Source organism: Chiloscyllium punctatum, chromosome 30 (assembly GCF_047496795.1).
Source record: "Chiloscyllium punctatum isolate Juve2018m chromosome 30, sChiPun1.3, whole genome shotgun sequence".
Lineage (NCBI taxonomy): Eukaryota > Metazoa > Chordata > Chondrichthyes > Orectolobiformes > Hemiscylliidae > Chiloscyllium > Chiloscyllium punctatum.
The window spans coordinates 18,533,340-18,542,384 of record NC_092768.1 but is presented as its reverse complement, the minus strand read 5'-3'; the positions used below and the strand labels follow the sequence as shown (position 1 = coordinate 18,542,384).

General features: G+C 55.6%; 1 non-coding gene and 1 pseudogene across 1 annotated transcript; both read left to right on the top strand.

The window, feature by feature from the left end:
• Positions 1 to 3,407: 3,407 nt before the first annotated feature.
• LOC140455806 (U1 spliceosomal RNA) lies at positions 3,408 to 3,545 on the top strand (annotated as a pseudogene).
• A 4,984-nt stretch (positions 3,546 to 8,529) lies between these two features.
• On the top strand, positions 8,530 to 8,692 carry LOC140455811 (U1 spliceosomal RNA). Its single transcript, XR_011953057.1, has one exon. It is a non-coding gene; the product is annotated as a U1 spliceosomal RNA (small nuclear RNA).
• The last annotated feature ends 353 nt before the right edge of the window (positions 8,693 to 9,045 follow it).

The following is a 9,045-nucleotide window of genomic DNA, read 5'->3' as shown; positions in this document are numbered from 1 at the left end:
GAGGCAACTTCACCATCTCCGAGGTTAAGGAGGTGGTGGGCGGGCGCCTCCTCGTCGCGGATGTTAAATACAGAAACGCTCCCGTGAGACTAATCAACGTGTACGCCCCAGTGGGTAAGAGTGAACGGTTGGCCGTCCTGCAACAGCTTCCACTGCTGCTGGCTACGTCCAGGCCGGTCATTCTGGCCGGAGACTTCAACTGCATCATTGATGCTGATGGACGATCCGGCGGGGGGGACAGTAAACCGGACGCTACGTCCAGGGCCCTGATGGAAACGGTCAAAGACGCCAAGCTACACGACGTCTTCAGCGCCCCTGCAGACGGAGCGCAGCGTAGATACACCTGGTCACGGGCAGACGGGTCTATCCGCTCAAGGATAGATTACCTGTTTGTGTCCCGAACGCTCTCGGTCAGATCCACCGACGTCAAGCCGGTGTTCTTCTCTGACCACTGCCTCCTGCTGGCCGACTGTCACCTACAGGACGAACAGCGGGCGGGCAAGGGAACGTGGAAACTGAACACTAAGCTGTTGACCCCGGGAAACATCGAAGAGCTCAAGAGGGATTACGCAGGTTGGAGAACCGTGAAGCCCCTCTTTGAGTCTCCAGCGGACTGGTGGGAAACGGTAAAAGGGAACATCAAGAGGTTCTTTATCCTCAAAGGTGTCCAGGAGGCGAGAGAGAGGCGGGGAAAACTGTCCCAGCTCCAGGAAAGTATGCAGAACCTGCTCCTGCTGCAGACGATGGGGGTGGATGTCACGGAGGACCTCAAGGAGGTGAAGGGCCAGCAAGCCTCGCTCTTTGCCTCGGAGGCCTCCAGGATAATCTTCCGGTCCAGGGTCCGCTCGGTGGAGCAGGACGAGACGTGCTCACGTTTCTTCTTCCAGAAGGTGCGCAAAGAGAGCTCCGTGCTCAGCAGCCTGAAGAAAGAAGATGGCTCGGTAACGTCATCTCAGGCTGACGTCATGAGGATCAGCAAATCCTTCTACGCCAGCCTGTATGACTCGAAGCCGACCGACAGCGCGGCCTCCCAGTCGTTCCTGTCCTCTATCACGGAGGTCCTAGATGACGGAACACGAGAGAGGCTGGACCAGCCGCTATCTCTGGATGAACTGACCAAGGCCCTCGAGTCCTTCGAAAAGAATAAAACTCCCGGAAGCGACGGCTTACCGGTCGAGGTTTATTCCGCTCTTTGGGACTTGATCGGCCAGGACCTGCTGGAGGTGTATGTCAGTATGCTCCGGGCAGGTACCATGAGTGAATCCATGAGGAAAGGCATCATCACCCTCGTCTACAAGCGGAAGGGGGAGAGGGAGGAAATTAGAAATTGGAGACCGATCTCACTGTTAAATGCAGACTACAAAATCCTGTCAAAGGTCATCGCCAACCGGGTCAGGTCTGCTCTGGGATCGGTGATCCACCCGGACCAAACCTGTGCTGTACCGGGCAGGAAGATCTCTGAGAGTCTCGCACTCCTCAGGGATACGATCGCCTACGTGCAGGACAGGGGGGTGGACACCTGCCTCATCAGCCTGGACCAGGAGAAAGCCTTTGACAGGATATCGCATACATATATGAGGGATGTCCTCTCCAAAATGGGCTTTGGGGAGGGAATCGGAAATTGGATCAGACTGCTCTACACCAACATTGTCAGTGCAGTCTCAATCAATGGGTGGGAATCAGATAGCTTCCCTGTAAGATCTGGAGTCAGGCAGGGATGCCCCCTCTCACCCGCCTTGTTTGTGTGTTGCATAGAGCCATTTGCCGAATCCATCAGGAAGGATGCGAGCCTGAGAGGGGTGACTATTCCTGGCAGCGGGGGCCTGCAGGTTAAGGCCTCCCTGTACATGGATGACGTCGCTGTTTTCTGCTCGGATCCGCTGTCCGTGCACAGACTCGTGTGCATCTGCGACCAGTTCGAACGGGCCTCGGGGGCCAAGGTAAACCGAGGCAAGAGCGAGGCCATGCTCTTCGGGAACTGGGCCGACCAATCCTCTATCCCCTTCACCGTCAGGACTGACCACCTGAAGGTGCTGGGTATTTGGTTCGGGGGGGCTGGGGCGTGCGCCAAGACCTGGGAGGAGCGGATCAGAAAGATGAGACAGAAACTAGGCAGATGGGGGCAACGGTCGCTCTCCATCGCGGGAAAAAACCTGGTCATCAGGTGTGAGGTCCTCTCAGTATTGCTATATGTGGCACAGGTCTGGCCTATCCCCAGGACCTGTGCCGCCGCAGTCACCCGGGCCATCTTCCAATTCATTTGGAGATCAAAGATGGACCGGGTCCGAAGAGACTCAATGTACAAAGACCGGTGCAATGGGGGAAAAAACACGCCCAATGCCACCCTCACCCTGATGGCCACCTTTGTGTGTGGCTGCATCAAGCTGTGCGTGGATCCCCGGTACGCAAACACCAAGTGTCACTACGTACTGAGGTTCTACCTGTCCCCGGTGTTGCGAAGGATGGGCCTGGCCTCGCTGCCGCGGAACGCTCCGAGTAGTTGGACCGTTCCGTATCACCTGTCCTTCGTGGAGAAATTTATGAGGAAAAACACCTTTGACCACAAGTCCATCAGGAAGTGGTCAGCACGTAGCGTCCTTGAGACCCTTCGGGAAAAGGAGAGGGCGGATCCTGTCGAGCGGTTCCCTGAGCAGACTGTCAAAGCCATTTGGCAGAATGCCTCATCGCCAGAACTTTCCAACAAGCACCAAGACGTGGCTTGGCTGGTGGTGAGAAGGGCTCTGCCTGTGAGATCCTTTATGCACGCCCGGACTCTCTGCCGCACCGCACGCTGCCCTCGAAGTGGCTGCGGGGGGGACGAGACTGTCACACACCTCCTTCTGGAATGTGCCTATGCAGAGGAAGTCTGGAGAGGAATGCAGTGGTGCTTGTCGAGGTTCGTCCCGAGCAGCGCCGTGACGCGGGACTCCGTGCTCTACGGCCTGTTCCCCGGGACTCACACCGAGACGAACATTAACTGCGCCTGGAGGATCATCAACTCGGTGAAGGACGCTCTCTGGGCGGTCCGAAACCTGTTGATCTTCCAGCTGAAGGAGTTGACCCCGACCGAGTGTTGCAGACTGGCACATTCCAAGGTCCAAGACTACGTGTTGAGGGACGCGCTGAAGCTTGGGGCAGCTGCCGCCAAGGCGCGGTGGGGAAAGACCACCGTGTAAGATCGGCCTGCCGAAAGAATAACAGGGGGCCCATACAGACGTTTTTTTGGGCTCTGCTGATGCCTCAGCCAAATATATGTATATATACAAGATTGAAAAAATGCACAGGATTGTAAAGGACAAGAATAAAGTCGAATCTGTGTTTGTAAATATGGACATATGTATGGCATGATCCAATGTACAGACCATCAAATCATTTATGAATAAAGTATATTTTTGAAATAAAAAAAAAAAAAAAAAAAGTGGTTCTCCCAGGACGAGGCTATCCCATTGCACTTCGGGTGTGCTGACGCCTGCGATGTCCCCAAATGCGGGATACTCGACTGCAAAATTTGTGGTAGTGGGGGACTGCGTTCGCGCTCTCCCCTGATTTACAAACAAAAAACAGATCTATCAGTAGATGAGGCTCACTTGTGCTTCATACGGCTCCCTGTATCCCGCGTGTTGCGGCCTTGCAGCAGCGGACGTGTACTGCCTGCAGGATTTCCCTGAGGCAGGCTACTTCGATGTGACCTTCAGAAGCGTGAAGCAGTGAGAACAGCTCCTGAAGGTCTTCAAGGAGAAGGAAGGGGAGCCGCTGTTTTCCAACTTGTCGGCGACCCCATTGTGTGTGCTTCCTGCACAGAGGAATCGGGTTGTTATAATCCATATGTACAACCCCTACGTTCCAGCAGCTGATGTCCTGACCTTCCTGGGAAGGTACGTCCAAGTTGAGGGAGAAGCCAAGCGGCAGGTCAGGGTAACTCTGAGGGCCGATGACAGTGGGAACATCCTCCACCCACCCTCGAGCTTCGCAATCGGAGGGAGCAGAGGCTACCTGACATATGCAGGGCAGCCCAAAGTGTGCCGAACCTGCGGGAAGTCGGGACACGTGGCGGTGGATTGCAAAGTGACCATCTGCAGGAACTGCAAACAGGAGGGTCACTTGACAAAGGACTGTCGGGAGGAAAAGAGCTGCAACCTGTGCGGAGAGGCGGGCCACATGTACAAGGCCTGCCCAAGACGAGGAGCCGCCACCTACGCACAGATGGCCGGAGGTGGCAACACGAGCCGCGGACCAACAAAGTCTAACGAGGTACCGCGAATCAGCAAAGGAACGGTACCTGGAGGCACCCAGAAGGAAGGGAAAGTTGTAGAGGAGCAGGCAGCAGACAGCGGGGAGATGCAGCAGCCGACCCAAGCTCCTGCAAGACAGACGGAGGAAATGGAAGAGGAGGGATCAAAGGAGGCAGAGCAGTGGATTATCGTTAAAAACAGGAAAAGGAAACCTCTCGAGGGCCCCAAAGCCACCAAGCGAAGGGGGAAGAGACACCTCCAAGAGGAGGATACAGGCAGCTCCTCCGAGGGTGAGGACGGGCGCAAGAAGGGTCGCCTCCGGAGGAAGAGGCAGAGCGCCGTGGGGAGAAAGGAGGGCAACACCGCCCAAGAAGGAAAAGACGATCCCTCTGAGGGGATGGGTGAAGGCCTCCCCCTACCCGGTGAGAACCAAGGGGTACCCACCGGCCCACAGCTCCAGGGAACTGGGAGCAGCGTCCCAGTGACAGCCCTGCTGTCAGATGGAGAACGGGGCGATGAGGACCCTGGGTCCGACACGATGACACCAGAGCGGGGAAATGACTCCAGCGTGGAGCCGGACAACTACCTCAGCCCTGGGAAGGTCCAGCAGTTTGCTGTCACCACGGGGATGCACGCAGCTACCCCACTGGAGCAAGACCAGAAGAAAATGGACACTGGTAACCCCGCAAACTGTTAAAATGGGGTTTAAAATTGCCAGCGTAAATGTACGTAGCATTAAAGCGGCTACGCGATGTGTTTCAACGCTGGCCTTCCTGGCCAACGTCAAAGCCGATATCCTGTTTCTGCAGGAGTGTGGGATACCGCACCTCAGCAGTTACAGGAGATGGTCGAGCTTGTGGGCCCACGGGCCGTCAGTGTGGTCGGGGGGCAACGATAGCCGCGCCTCCGGCCTGGGTATCCTGTTGCGGGGAGGCAACTTCACCATCTCCGAGGTTAAGGAGGTGGTGGGCGGGCGCCTCCTCGTCGCGGATGTTAAATACAGAAACGCTCCCGTGAGACTAATCAACGTGTACGCCCCAGTGGGTAAGAGTGAACGGTTGGCCGTCCTGCAACAGCTTCCACTGCTGCTGGCTACGTCCAGGCCGGTCATTCTGGCCGGAGACTTCAACTGCATCATTGATGCAGATGGACGATCCGGCGGGGGGGACAGTAAACCGGACGCTACGTCCAGGGCCCTGATGGAAACGGTCAAAGACGCCAAGCTACACGACGTCTTCAGCGCCCCTGCAGACGGAGCGCAGCGTAGATACACCTGGTCACGGGCAGACGGGTCTATCCGCTCAAGGATAGATTACCTGTTTGTGTCCCGAACGCTCTCGGTCAGATCCACCGACGTCAAGCCGGTGTTCTTCTCTGACCACTGCCTCCTGCTGGCCGACTGTCACCTACAGGACGAACAGCGGGCGGGCAAGGGAACGTGGAAACTGAACACTAAGCTGTTGACCCCGGGAAACATCGAAGAGCTCAAGAGGGATTACGCAGGTTGGAGAACCGTGAAGCCCCTCTTTGAGTCTCCAGCGGACTGGTGGGAAACGGTAAAAGGGAACATCAAGAGGTTCTTTATCCTCAAAGGTGTCCAGGAGGCGAGAGAGAGGCGGGGAAAACTGTCCCAGCTCCAGGAAAGTATGCAGAACCTGCTCCTGCTGCAGACGATGGGGGTGGATGTCACGGAGGACCTCAAGGAGGTGAAGGGCCAGCAAGCCTCGCTCTTTGCCTCGGAGGCCTCCAGGATAATCTTCCGGTCCAGGGTCCGCTCGGTGGAGCAGGACGAGACGTGCTCACGTTTCTTCTTCCAGAAGGTGCACAAAGAGAGCTCCGTGCTCAGCAGCCTGAAGAAAGAAGATGGCTCGGTAACGTCATCTCAGGCTGACGTCATGAGGATCAGCAAATCCTTCTACGCCAGCCTGTATGACTCGAAGCCGACCGACAGCGCGGCCTCCCAGTCGTTCCTGTCCTCTATCACGGAGGTCCTAGATGACGGAACACGAGAGAGGCTGGACCAGCCGCTATCTCTGGATGAACTGACCAAGGCCCTCGAGTCCTTCGAAAAGAATAAAACTCCCGGAAGCGACGGCTTACCGGTCGAGGTTTATTCCGCTCTTTGGGACTTGATCGGCCAGGACCTGCTGGAGGTGTATGTCAGTATGCTCCGGGCAGGTACCATGAGTGAATCCATGAGGAAAGGCATCATCACCCTCGTCTACAAGCGGAAGGGGGAGAGGGAGGAAATTAGAAATTGGAGACCGATCTCACTGTTAAATGCAGACTACAAAATCCTGTCAAAGGTCATCGCCAACCGGGTCAGGTCTGCTCTGGGATCGGTGATCCACCCGGACCAAACCTGTGCTGTACCGGGCAGGAAGATCTCTGAGAGTCTCGCACTCCTCAGGGATACGATCGCCTACGTGCAGGACAGGGGGGTGGACACCTGCCTCATCAGCCTGGACCAGGAGAAAGCCTTTGACAGGATATCGCATACATATGAGGGATGTCCTCTCCAAAATGGGCTTTGGGGAGGGAATCGGAAATTGGATCAGACTGCTCTACACCAACATTGTCAGTGCAGTCTCAATCAATGGGTGGGAATCAGATAGCTTCCCTGTAAGATCTGGAGTCAGGCAGGGATGCCCCCTCTCACCCGCCTTGTTTGTGTGTTGCATAGAGCCATTTGCCGAATCCATCAGGAAGGATGCGAGCCTGAGAGGGGTGACTATTCCTGGCAGCGGGGGCCTGCAGGTTAAGGCCTCCCTGTACATGGATGACGTCGCTGTTTTCTGCTCGGATCCGCTGTCCGTGCACAGACTCGTGTGCATCTGCGACCAGTTCGAACGGGCCTCGGGGGCCAAGGTAAACCGAGGCAAGAGCGAGGCCATGCTCTTCGGGAACTGGGCCGACCAATCCTCTATCCCCTTCACCGTCAGGACTGACCACCTGAAGGTGCTGGGTATTTGGTTCGGGGGGGCTGGGGCGTGCGCCAAGACCTGGGAGGAGCGGATCAGAAAGATGAGACAGAAACTCGGCAGATGGGGGCAACGGTCGCTCTCCATCGCGGGAAAAAACCTGGTCATCAGGTGTGAGGTCCTCTCAGTATTGCTATATGTGGCACAGGTCTGGCCTATCCCCAGGACCTGTGCCGCCGCAGTCACCCGGGCCATCTTCCAATTCATTTGGAGATCAAAGATGGACCGGGTCCGAAGAGACTCAATGTACAAAGACCGGTGCAATGGGGGAAAAAACACGCCCAATGCCACCCTCACCCTGATGGCCACCTTTGTGTGTGGCTGCATCAAGCTGTGCGTGGATCCCCGGTACGCAAACACCAAGTGTCACTACGTACTGAGGTTCTACCTGTCCCCGGTGTTGCGAAGGATGGGCCTGGCCTCGCTGCCGCGGAACGCTCCGAGTAGTTGGACCGTTCCGTATCACCTGTCCTTCGTGGAGAAATTTATGAGGAAAAACACCTTTGACCACAAGTCCATCAGGAAGTGGTCAGCACGTAGCGTCCTTGAGACCCTTCGGGAACAGGAGAGGGCGGATCCTGTCGAGCGGTTCCCTGAGCAGACTGTCAAAGCCATTTGGCAGAATGCCTCATCGCCAGAACTTTCCAACAAGCACCAAGACGTGGCTTGGCTGGTGGTGAGAAGGGCTCTGCCTGTGAGATCCTTTATGCACGCCCGGACTCTCTGCCGCACCGCACGCTGCCCTCGAAGTGGCTGCGGGGGGGACGAGACTGTCACACACCTCCTTCTGGAATGTGCCTATGCAGAGGAAGTCTGGAGAGGAATGCAGTGGTGCTTGTCGAGGTTCGTCCCGAGCAGCGCCGTGACGCGGGACTCCGTGCTCTACGGCCTGTTCCCCGGGACTCACACCGAGACGAACATTAACTGCGCCTGGAGGATCATCAACTCGGTGAAGGACGCTCTCTGGGCGGTCCGAAACCTGTTGATCTTCCAGCTGAAGGAGTTGACCCCGACCGAGTGTTGCAGACTGGCACATTCCAAGGTCCAAGACTATGTGCTGAGGGACGCGCTGAAGCTTGGGGCAGCTGCCGCCAAGGCGCGGTGGGGAAAGACCACCGTGTAAGATCGGCCTGCCTAAAGAAGAACAGGGGGCCCATACAGACGTTTTTTTGGGCTCTGCTGATGCCTCAGCCAAATATATGTATATATACAAGATTGAAAAAATGCACAGGATTGTAAAGGACAAGGATAAAGTCGAATCTGTGTTTGTAAATATGGACATATGTATGGCATGATCCAATGTACAGACCATCAAATCATTTATGAATAAAGTATATTTTTGAAATAAAAAAAAGGTTCTCCCAGGACGAGGCTATCCCATTGCACTTCGGATGTGCTGACGCCTGCGATGTCCCCAAATGCGGGATACTCGACTGCAAAATTTGTGTTAGTGGGGGACTGCGTTCGCGCTCTCCCCTGATTTACAAACAAAAAGCAGATCTATCAGTAGATGAGGCTCGCTTGCGCTTCATACGTCTCCCTATGTCCCCCGCACCGATGTTCAATTCAGTTTCACCCAAATTGACAGATAATGCCGTACGTCTTATTTTATCCGCTGTGTTCAAAGTTTTTCATAAGAGGACCAAGCCCTTCACATAACCAAATCTGCGTCCGCATTTGCTCCATTTCCCTCTATTTACTGCCTATTCCAGTATTGCTCAAAGTGCCTCTTTCAACAATTTATTCAACAGATTATATTCAGCTCTGTCCACTGATTCTTCACCACCTGCTCCAGGTAAAAGGAGACGGTGGATGCTGCCATCTAATCATAC